The 12044-nt window shown below is 51.9% G+C and overlaps 1 protein-coding gene across 2 annotated transcripts in view; it reads right to left on the bottom strand.

Annotated features, from left to right (window-relative positions):
- IGSF21 (immunoglobin superfamily member 21) overlaps nt 1–12044 on the bottom strand; it is a 270471-nt gene that overhangs the window by 255600 nt on the left and 2827 nt on the right. The window lies entirely within an intron of this gene.

Genomic DNA, 12044 nt, shown 5'->3' with positions numbered 1-12044 from the left:
GCATAGGTGGAGTGCTCCTTCTAAATCTTATTGCCCATCAAAGAATCTTAGAATGGGACCCTCCAGACTCACCCTTTCATTTTATGGACCCAGGAGAGTGGGGTGAGTCACAGCAAGTTCATGGAGAAGTTAAAATCAGATCCCAGGGCCCAGAACTGCTAGGCTGGTGCTCTTTCTACCAAACTGGTATTTTCCAAACCAGCTGACAGGCTGCTAAGTTGGTATGCTCTGCTTCTTAAAAATTTCAAATGCTCACATATTTATTTTAATATGAATTAATTAAAAAGAAATCTACAGCCAGTACAACAAACGTATACATTATTCCTTGGAACCAGACAACCCAAAAAATAAGGAGTCCATTGAAATTTGATATTAAGAAAATGATGGTGTAAAGAATAATACAGATGGGGTGGCCAGGTGCGTTGGCTCAAACCTGTAATCCCAGCACTTTGGGAAGCTGAGGCAGGCAGATCACTTGAGGTCAGGAGTTCAAGACCAGTCTGGCCAACATAGCAAAACCCGTCTCTACAAAAAACACAAAAATTAGCTGGGCGTGGTGGTGGGCGCCTGTAATGCCAGCTACTCGGGAGGCAGAGGCATGAGAATTGCTTGAACCCTGGGGGTGGAGATTGCAGTGAGCTGAGATCGTGCCACCGCACTCTAGCCTGGGTGACAGAGTGAGATTCTGTCTCAAGGGAAAAAAAAGCACAGATGGGATGTAGATGTGACAAAAGTCATGAAGAAGGTGACAGGCTTGGCAGTCTCTGCAGTGTGCCCAGGCTCAGACCATGGAGTGCTTTGGAACTTGCCACCCACAAGGCAGTACCCCTACCACCCGGGAAAATGAGACGTGTGGGTGACCGGAGCTACCCTGATGACCCAGTACCCTGCTCAAGGAGACGGAGTGGCACACCCGCCTGTGATGGAGGACTGGCCGACAGAACGTGTCCCCATATTCAACTGGAAAATTAGTCATCATCAAAGTCAATTTGGACAGTCAGATAGATGGAACAGGGGCTGGGTAAAGGAATACCACCTCAGCTAACTTGGACCCTGAGAGCCAAAGAGGGTGGGGGGGTGAAATTTTTCCCAAGCAATATTGGTCCCCTTTAGGCAACCCATTCCCTCCTAAAGGGTCACACGCTGCCAAGCATGTACGAAGGGCTGAGATGGACCTGCATTGGGGCACGGCAAATAGCAGGGCTGGCAGAGGATGGCGGGGCTGACAGGTGGCATGTCGGTGAGGGCAGGGGCACTCTTTCTTGCCCAGAGCACTTTAGAGAATGAGCCAGGGAAGAAATTGCCACTGGTATTCATCACGGCAATTTCAGCAAAGCACCAAACGGGTAAGCGTCTCATGAATTTCAACGGGCAAAATTTGTCCTCATCAAAGTCAATTTCAACAGTCATGTAAGGGGAAAAGGGGCCGGACAAAGGAAAATAGAGGATCGTGAGAAAAGCCACCTCAGCTAACTTAGAAGCTGGGAGGTAAGAGGACTGCTGGTGGAAGTTTTCCCAAAGAACATTTATCTCCATGTAGAAGCCAGCTACTCCTAACTCCAGCTACTCCTTAAAGTCCCTCTAAAAGTGGCAATGGCACTTCCAGCTTTCAGATGAAGGATAAAGATCCGGTGGTCCAAAGTGCTAAGTAACTCAAGAGTATCTTTTCTTCCGCCACCTGCGAGGGTGAGAGCAGCCTCTGGAAGGATTAGCTGAAGCTTGGAGAGTACCTGCCTTCCATTTGGAAGAAGACAGCTTTGAGCCTCTTCATAACTGATGGAGACCAAGCTGTACATGGTGGGAGCCAGTGGGGATGGAGGAAAGATAACCTAAATGGATCTAAGGAAAAAGAACATCTCCGTGGGAAATAGGGTGGAAAATAGACTGGGGAATGACAAATCGGTAAGCCCTGGGGTGAGGCATTCAATCAGTGAGATGGACCAGGGCCCGGGGGAGATGCAGGGATGTCCAAGAGACTAGAATAGGAAGGACACACTGCAAAGGTCAATACCCACCAGTGGGGAGCGCTAGTACTTCCGCTTTGCAAGCTACAATGTGCCTCCAAAGTTGTCTGCCCCTTCAAATTTATGTGCCACTGAAAAACCAGTTCCAGAGCTGGGCGTGGTGGCTCCTGCCTGTAATCCCAGCACTTTGGGAGGCCAAGGTGGGAAGATCACAAGGTCAGGAGTTCAAGACCAGCCTGGCCAACATAATGAAAACCGGTCTCTACTAAAAATACAAAAATTAGCCAGGCATGGTGGGGCAATCCTGTAGTTCCAGCCACTTGGGAGGTTGAGGCAGGAGAATCACTTGAACCCGGGAGGCGGAGGTGGTGAGCCATGATTATGCCATTGCAATCTAGCCTGGGCAACAGAATGAGACTCCATCAAAAAAAAAAAAAAAAGAAAAGAAAAGCCAGTTTCACCTTGTACCCTAAAACCCCATTTTCATATGCTACTTTCTAGCTCAGGAAAAATCTACCATGGGGCACAGGACTGGGCACACCAGTAGGCACCATATTGCTGCCATTGTTATTAACGTAGCTACCAATCACTGGCTATATACACGTTGTCTCACTGCATCATCCCCACAACGCTGTCAGGTACGTTGAGCATCATAGAGCATTTTACAAAAGGGGAAACTGAGGTTTAGCAGAATTGTGCTGGATCTCCGCTGTTCTCTTCCCTTTTCTACCAGCTCTGCACATTGCAGGTTGACCTGTATGGGCTTGTGATGCGGTTTGATTAATGGGTGGCACCATCAAGGGACCCAAAGGCAGGAGAAGGGTAAAGTTGGGGTGTTTCTCCCTCCTGCTTCCTGTCAGGTTCCCAAGAGTTGGCTTTGCAGCCTCTACACAGGGCCACCTGGCTGTCTGGCTCTCCTCTTGGCACAGTTCAGCCTACTTTCTGGTTACAGGTACTCCTCCAGGCTAGAGGTGGAAAGCGCCCCACTCTTCTGGCCCCAAGGGGCTGCGCCATTCCCTGCTGTTTTCCGGAAATCCTATGCAAATAGTCCTGTGAACAAGCCCTCCTCAGATGTTCCAGGTGGAGCCTGCCATTTTCTGCCAGAACCTGATTGATAAAGAGTGAAGTAACTTGTCCCGGGATCACAGAGCATAGAAATGGTGTCTCCAGAAGCCCATGTGGTTCCATGTGAACCGAGGTTTCTAACTGCTTACATTCACATCCGCCACCTTCACAGATTGGCCGTATCTGCATGCCACCTGCTCCACTATGTGCTTAACATTTTTCTTTAGCTTGACTCATTTTTTACTTAAATAAGGCCATTTTTTTAAAAGAGGGAGAATTTAAATCACTGCCCCAAATGGCAAATTGGTATCAGTTGCCTTAAACAGAGAGTGACTGAGAAATAATTACAACGAAAACAAAACACTGTTATTAAAAGCCTTGCTCCCTCTGGCTCACTGGAGGCTTGTTGCCCCAGACCTGTTATCTTTTTGTTGGAAAGAGATCAGCATGTGATAGAGAGGCGTTAAGGCGTGGAGCATCAGCCTGAGACCTTCTCCTTGACACAGCCAGAAGGACAATCTGAGAAAGGAAAGGGAAAGCTGCCCCTTGCCACAATTCCTTGTTACTTTCTTCCTGTCAAGGGGGGCATGCCACACTCCAAGAGGAGCATTGTCTGAGACCAGCGCTGTCCAGCAGAGCTTTCGGAAGTGCACTGCCCAATACCATCGTCACTAGCTGCCAATCACTGTTGAGCACTTCAAATGTGACTCGTAATGGAGGAAATGAATTTGTTGAACTCAGCTCAATGGAAGCTGAGAAACCTTGCTTAGTGTTAATTTAAATGTCAGTAGTCACACATAGCCACATGAAACAGCGCAGCCCTAGACTGTAAGCCTCAGGGGCAAGAACTTACCTATTCACCCTCCTCTGGATTTCTAGAATCCAATATAGTGCCTGACCCCCAGGAAACATCAAATAAATATCTGCTGAGCAAATGAATGAGCAGCAGAGAAAGAAGGAAAGAGGGAAAGAAAGAAGGGAGGAAGGGAGGAGGGAAAGAAGGGAGTAGGTTAAGTTCTTGCCCTCCTAGGACTTATGGCCTAGAGCTGCACTGTTTCAATCAACACATAGCCATGTGTTGTCTCAGCTTCTATTTAGCTGAATTCAACAAAATTCAGTTCCTCAATTACACAAGGAAAGAAGGAAGGAAGGAAGGAGGGTGGGAGGGAGGGAGGGAGGGAAGGGAGGGAGGGAGGGAGGGAGGGAAGGAAGGAAGGAAGGAAAGAAGGAAGGAAGGAAGGAAGGAAGGAAGGAAGGAAGGAAGGAAGGAAGGAAGGAAGGAAGGAAGGAAGGAAGGGGAGAGGGAAAAAGGAAGGGAGGAAGGAAACTAGGGAGGGAGGAAGGGAGGGAGGGAGGGAGGGATGGAGAAGGAGGGAGAAGGAGGGAGGAAGGGAGGGAGGGAGGATGGGAAGCAGGGAGGGAAGGAGACTCTACTGCTTCCTGAAACAAGAAGTTGCTTTCTGCAAGCCAGACTGGCCTGGGAGTGACTAACTCCTCCCTATGAGGTAGCCCCTATGCTCTTCCTGGGGTAACTTGTCCTTCTTCCCCCCACCTTCCCAAAAGCTCCTCAGCTAGGCAACAGGCCCTAGGAATTGGCTTTTGATGCCTCTCCCCTTCCAAGCTGAGATCAGACCCACTTCTCTGCTGCAGATGGGAACAAAGAAGCCTTTGTGAAGTGACTGCCTTTGCTGCCCCCACCTCACTCCTTCCGCCCCTGCCTAGGACATTAGGTGCTGGGTGACAATTAGCAACTCATCACCTGCTTCTGTGGAACCAAACACCTGGCCTTCCTTCGGCTCTTGGCTATTGTATGGTCTGAATACCCACTCGACAAAACCAGAGCACTCGGGTGGTGAACACCAGCTCAGGATGCCACAGCTACCCACCCTCCGGCCGCCCCAGCCTCTGTCGGTGTATTGGAGGCCTGTGCTGCCCCTCCCCCAGCCTAGCCGAGCCCAGAATGATGCCAGGGCAGCCTGTGATGGACGCCTTCCTTTGGGGCGGCGTTAGGGAGAAAAGGAGGAAGAGATGGTGCTGGGGAGATAAAGGAAGTGCCAACGATTGGTGACAAGCCCATCGGAGGAGCGCTGAGTGCCTCTGCAGAAAGGGAAACAAAAGGGCAAAGGGAACAGCTTGGCAAAGGAACAAAAAAAACCCAAAGGCTCAGCTGCTTCTCTCTCGCGCGACTCCCAAGCTGTCCTGTGATGTAGGAAGCTGGGAGCTGCTCCCTACTGAAGCGCTGCCAAGGTCCCCACCCAATTTCAGGGGACCCAGAGGGTTCCCCACACCAGTCTCTTTGGGTGGTAGGTCCACCTGGCCAAGCCCTGGGACAGGCCCCTGACATTGAGGGAGAAGACCTGCCCGTCATACCATGGTCAGTGCATGCAACAAAGGAGGACTCATTCCTCTCTCTGGCCTTAGTTTTCTCATCTCTAAAATGGGAAGAGAAGAGATGGTGCAGATAATTTCCCAGCTCCCTTCTGGCTTGGAGGCTCTGTAATTCCAAACCCAAAGGCTCTTCCAGGGATCCACATGGGGAAACCTGCTATCCATCCCCTCCTCCTGGGCGTCGGAAGTTAAGGATCCACATGGGGAAACCTGCCATCCATCCCCTCCTCCTGGGCGTCGGAAGTTAAGGATCCACATGGGGAAACCTGCCATCCATCCCCTCCTCCTGGGCGTCGGGGGTTACAGACACTTCTTTTCCTTCAAACTTGGAGGGTGGTCCCACCACATGGAGGGGAGCCAAACATCATCAAGGGAACAAGCAATTTTCGAACACCTACAGTGTGCTAACCACCGTGCATATGGCTTCCTGGTGCTACCCATTCACTCTTCTCCACAGCCCCTACACCACGAGGCCAGCATGAAGAGCAACAAATGCAGCTGAAGAAACCAAGGGGAAAAGCAATGAAGAGGTTACTCAAGTCCACATGTTGGACAAGTGGTGGGGATGGAATCTGAAGGCCAGTCGGACCACAAAGCCCATGCCCACTGGAGATCTAGAAGCTTCTCCCCAAGACTGTGCTCCTCCTCCCTTCACTCTTGGGTCAGGCCCAAGGTTCACATGGGCTGGGGCAGCCCCATTCTGGGCTGTGCGATCTTCACAGGACCTGGGCAGGGGCCTGGCTCTCCCTCCTCTCCGAGTCTGGATGAGCTGGGAGAAGTGGGCCATCTCCGAACAATGGCATGTCTATTTGAATCCATTGTCTCTTTGGGCAGCCCAGAGCAACCATTTATAACCCAGTGGAGGTTCCAAAGAGCTTCCAGCTTCAGGTGGCCCAGAAAAGCCGAATTAATCTTCCTAGAGCACTGCACTGGGAATGCTATGCCACTTTTTTAAACAGTTCCCCTCAGCCCGTGGGCTCAAATCCAGATCCCTTCCCTGGCAGGCAGGTCTCTGACAGTTCCTCCAACCTCCTCCCTAGCTTCTCAACCAGGACCTGCACTTAAGTGAAGCCAGATACCTCACGGCTCCAAACCTCACCTGCCGAGAAGGCAGTGCCCTTTCTCCCTGGAGGCTTTTACATGCAGTTTCCCTGCCTGGAACCCCCTCCTGACCTGTCAAGATTGTTTCAATTCCTCATAGCCTTCCTGGGCCACTCCCTTTAATCCCCAAAGACATAAGCTTGGTACCCCTGTACTGGCCATTGGATTACACATGATTTTTTTATTGTTCTCAATGAAAGTGGAGTTGCCCACAACCTGAAACTCCCCGAGAGGTCTCCATCAGTCCAGAATCAGGCCTGGGGTTGCTGCTTCATTAATGGAAGTGACTGGATCCATGGACTTCTCACCCAAAGCAGCTCCAGCAGAGGGAGAAGAAACAGTGAGCCCACCACCTTGCAGTGTTGGCTTCTCCCCCAGATACCAGCTGTGATGCCACTATGGTCCATGGAACAGAGATGGACAATGGACACATTCTCACACCAGAAAGGACTTCCAGAGGTGACTGAGCAGGGCCAGGAAACAAGCCTGGGTCCAGTGTTTGAACCGAACCTCAGGCTCAAGGGAGACATCATTCATTCATTCATTCATTCAACCAACACATCTTGAGGATCCATGTGCTCAGAGCCAGGCTGGGTGCCAGGGCCAGGGGTGCAGGGATGCTCACCCTTAGGAATTCTGTTCAGGAGGGAGACCACCCCAACCATCTCCAGCCCCAGAGGAGGGCTGCTTTCACAGTGTAGCCTAAAGTGCTGTTGCCAACATGCTGAGGGCATACCTGAATCCGTGTGTGTGTGGAGGGTGGATGTGGGTGAGCAGAGACTTGGAGGAATCCTTATAGGGAGCCAGGGGCTGTGCTAGCTGAGGGCAGATGTCTGCTCTTGGAGCCAAGAAAGGCCGGAAGTTGGGAAGGAGGCGGAGGATGGTGAATCTAAGGCCAGAAATCTCTGAGCAGGACAAGACTTTGGGGACAGGGGAGACTGTGAGCTGTGTGACCATGGGCGTATAAGTATCTTCACCTGTGACTGGGGATATAACACCCACCTGGACAGAAGGGGAGGATGGAGCAAGTCACATCAGCAAAGTGGCTACAGCAGCACGCAGCTCATAGCACACACTTCAGGCCAAAATGGGAAACTGACCTGTCTCATGCAGATCCCTGTGGGCTGAATGAAGCCCAGTGATGGGCTGAGGATGGGAAGAAGGCTGAGTTTGCAGACACAGGAATCTGGGTTCCAGTCCAGCCAGTGCCTCTTGCCATCCTTTCATCTCCCCAAGGCTCATTGTCCCTCACCTGTTCAAAGGGTACAAGACTAGCTGCCTCCACGTCTGATGGGAGGTCTAAATGGAATAATGGGTGTGGAAGCATTCTGCCCATTTTCAAGCGCTGCCAGCAGGTAGAGAGTTGAGATGCCTCATCAGGGCCTGCACTACTTTGATTATCTGAGAAACTTCAGAAACAGAGAATGTAGTTCCAGGAGCAGAACATCTTTGCTGCCAGGAAGTCCACCTGCAAATCCAGCCTCAATTCTACATGCTATAAGCCTTTTCACGCAATTTTCCATAGAAATAGCTCAGCCCTCTTCAAAACCAGGCTGCACATGTCAGAAGGCCAGAGGTAGCCTAATCACCCAGACAAAGAACCCACTGAGCACCTGCTATGTGTTTTATGGGAAGACTCAATAGTGAACAGAACCAGATGGGGTCCCTACCTGCGTGGAGCAGGGTCTCCTGGGGCTGGGGATGCGAAGTTCAAAATAAGATTGGCTCTGTCTGTACATTTTAGTAGTGGGGAACAACTTGGGTCTTAGCATGAATGGGCCTCAGGACTCCAGGGAAAGACGGAGGACAGGAGGTGGGATTGGTCACCCCCAGCCAGAGAGCCTGAACCATCCTCTGTGCGTTACCAAGAGTGCACCGACTGGCAACTTCAAGTCTAGCACTGGTCATCACAGCTAGGGAGGTCATTACCTGGGATCCTTTCTTTGCAAGCAGCAGAAATTGACACTGGACTCTCAAGCCAAAAAACGTAACCAATGAGGACGCTATGGAAAAGTCGAGGAACACAAGGTCTGGCGCCGCTTCAGCGGGCACTTGTCGTTACCATGGTTAGCACCAGTTACAAGCATCGGAGCCCAAGGGACTGAGCCCAGAGCTCTGCTTGCGATGCCTGATTCCATCCTCTCACACCCTGGGAGGTAGGCCCCATCATTATCAGTCTCAGAAAACCCACAAAGTGCAGTTCCCTGGGGGTCCCAGTGGCAAGGGGGACCTTCTAGTGGTTCTCAGTCTTTGTGACACTCTGCTCAATATTCAGATTTCAGGGCCTGTCTTGGGGATGCCTTATCCAGGAATCTAACCCATCGAGATGTCATGAAATTTGTGTGCTTAGGGGGTAGGGGTGGGTGGGTGTGATTTCCCAAAGCAAATCTAGTATGTGGCCAGGAGACGTAACAAAGGCTGGTGGAAAAGCCAAACACCAGATTCCTTTTCTGGGAGGGGACTGAAGTCACAGTCTGAGAAAGACCCCACCCTGCCATGCTCCTTTGGGCTAGAGGTGACTGGGCAGAGCCTACGCTTCCATTCCCATACACGCTATCTTTATTTGCTCTCTTCATGGAATCTTGGCCAGAGGTCTTAATGGACATGGGGCCCTCCACTCCCGGAGCTCACTGACAGCATAAAGATGGGTTCCAGGATCTCACCTCCCCAGTCTTCCCCGGAATTTCGTCCTGAAGAAGGATACCTCCTAGGAAGTGATGCCATGTGTTTTACCACCAACAACACTTATCATCTGAAATGGACAGCTTTGCACCCTCCTACAAGTGGTAAGAGCTGCTGTACTCCCTTTCCAGTGATGGAAAAGCAGCTGTCTCCAGATTGCTTCAGACCTGGGTTTGAAAATCCCAGTTCCACCACTTACAAAAGATCCTTTTATTAGAAAGGAGGAAAAGGAGAAAGAAGAAGGAAGAAGAAGAAGGAGAGGAAGAAGAAGAAGAAGAAGCTGAGGAGGAGGAAGAGGAGGAGAAGGAGGAGGAGGAAGGAGAAGAAGAAGGAGAAGGAGGAAGAGAAAGAAGAAGGAGGAGGAGGAAGAGAAAGAAGGAGGAGGAGGAGGAAAAAGGGCATGGGAGGAACAGGAGTGGAAAGGGGAAGAAAGGCGGTGGAGGAGAGGGAGGATGGACAAAATGAATTGCCATTCATCTTTTCGGAAGCATGCCCAGCCTCTGACTCCCCTGGGATGAGGATCACACTCATAGGCCTTGCTCTTTTCAGATGTGCCCTGCCCACAGCAGATGTCTATTCACTCTCTTGGTGACGGCAGTAGCTTTCCGGGACACTCCCTCTCCCATCTGTGCAGATGAACACCCTGGATGATTCTATTTCAGCGTGGGTTTGGGAAGGAGTCAGGCATCCAGACAGGGAACTGGCCACATCTGTGTGGCTGGGGCTCAGGAGATGGTCACCATGAGACCGCAGAGCATGAAGGGAGGGAGCACAGGTCCTGGAGTCAGACAGCCCTGTATCTGAATGTCTACTTGCCATTTAATGACTTGGGAGCCTTGGAAAAATCATCTAGCCTCTCTGAGCCTCAGTTTCCTCATCTGCAAAATGGGCCTCATTTTACTTCTCAGGGTGCTTGTAAGGATTGTACGAGACAAGAATGATAAACCACATGGCATGATGCCTGGCTCAATTAGGGCCAGAGAGCGATAATAGCCCCTTCCTCCCTCTAAGTGAAGCATCAATTTTCCACTGAGCCTTAAACACCATAGAGGCAGGGACTCCTCTACCAAGTTCAGGGCCATGTTCCCAATCCTCAGCGCTGTGTCTGGCACATAGTTTACAATCAGCATTTGTTGGATCCATGAATAAATGAATTCCTGGTGGCCTGGGGCTGTAGCAGAGGTGGGCAAGATGGTAAGCAAGGTTGTCAACTGCCCAGGTTAAGTTCCTCTGCAGATCCCAGGAAATACGGTTAATAGAACTAACCAGCCTCCTTTTTGTTGGTCTCTGCCTTTGAAGTCACACACTGCTATAAGCAAGTCCCCTAAACTCCTCCACCTCCTCCCCTTACTCCCTTCTCTGCCCATCTTGCAGAGTGTAGTGAAGTTCAAGTGTGTGTGTGACACGTTCTGAAACATGAGAGTAGCCGGGCAGACCTGAGGCCTCACTCAGATAGCCTGGGTCCTTCTCTGCTCACATGCCCTGCCCAAGGGATTCTTTGCAGCCAGAGAGAGGGAAGATTGGGAGGAAAGAGGAGTCTTGGGCAGAACTAGGAGGGAACAGGAAGGAGTCTGTATTTCTGTCATTAACAAGTCTTAAACCTCTGAGCCTCAGTTTCCTAATCTGTGAAAAGAAGATCTTAAATCCATCTTGCAGCATGAATGAGGACTGCGAAGCAGCAGCCGGCATTCTGTTCACACATCGCAGCTGATCCGTATAATCAGGGCTATTGGAAAAACAAACCCCCAGCTATGATATTAGCTGCGGAGGAAGGGAACAGTCCGAGGTTGTTAAAGACTTGTGTGGAAGGAGCGCTGGAAGCGGACCTCAACCCCAGCACCGACCAGACCAGCTCTACTTCCGCACCCATCATTTTGTTCAAGTTATTGGGATTTTAGGAGGGTGATCGTGTTTCCTCTAAAAGGGTTTTCCTGCTTAAAAGAAAAAGAAAAATACAGAAGTTTCAAAGCCACCTAAGTAAGTGATCTCCGAGGTCGCTCCAGCTCGAATAGTCTCTGCACTTACAACACGAAAATGAAAAACTCATTTGCAGGGTGGTTGTGGGGGTGGAAGTGGGTGGGGTCTATGGCTAGGGGCGGGGCCACGCTGGAGGGGCGTGGGCGGGGCAGCCTGCAAGGGATTACGGCCCTGAACTCCCCCGGCTGGCGCTGGGGAAGAAGCCCTGCCGCGCCAGAGCCCAAGCCCAATGGGAAGGGGGCGTGTGAAGGGAGGATAAATATATAAAGTCGTCACACCCGCTCGCGCGCTCACAGCCCCCGCAGTCTCGGCGCTGCGGCTGCCGCGGCCCAGCGGAGCCAACCCCTCCATCCCACACACCTGCTGACACGCGGCTGCGGAGACACAGAACCGGCAGGACAGCCCGCCCCGCCCGCGCAATCCCGGAGACCCCCGGCTGGGGCCGCCCGCTGCCCCTAACTGGAGCTGCCCCCACCCTGCTCTCGGCGGGACATTTCCCAGGGCTGAACAGCAGCTCCAAGGACCACTCCTCCACTCCCAGCCCGTCGCCACTGCACAGGCCCCAGCGCATGACTTCCCAGAAGTGCCCAGGCCCGGTTCCCGAGGGCTGGAGGAGCTGAAAACGCCCAGGACCCCACCCCCCCGGGAGGCCGGAGAAATGTGGGGTTCCCCTCTGGAGGGTCTGATTCTAGGGAGTGGGGAGACAGGGCAAGGACTTCCGGCCCAGCCGGTGCGAGGGGCAGCGCCTTCCTTCCTCCTGCCAGACCCGCCTTTCCTGCGTCGGGCACCCTTGCTCTGCCATCCGAAGGGGCAGAACCGGCGAGGGCGCTCTGGCCGTGCCCCACCCGGAGCAGTGACCGCCGGTAC

This window comes from Callithrix jacchus, chromosome 7 (assembly GCF_049354715.1).
Source record: "Callithrix jacchus isolate 240 chromosome 7, calJac240_pri, whole genome shotgun sequence".
Classification (NCBI taxonomy): Eukaryota; Metazoa; Chordata; class Mammalia; order Primates; family Cebidae; genus Callithrix; species Callithrix jacchus.
This window is presented reverse-complemented; position numbering and strand designations above follow the sequence as displayed.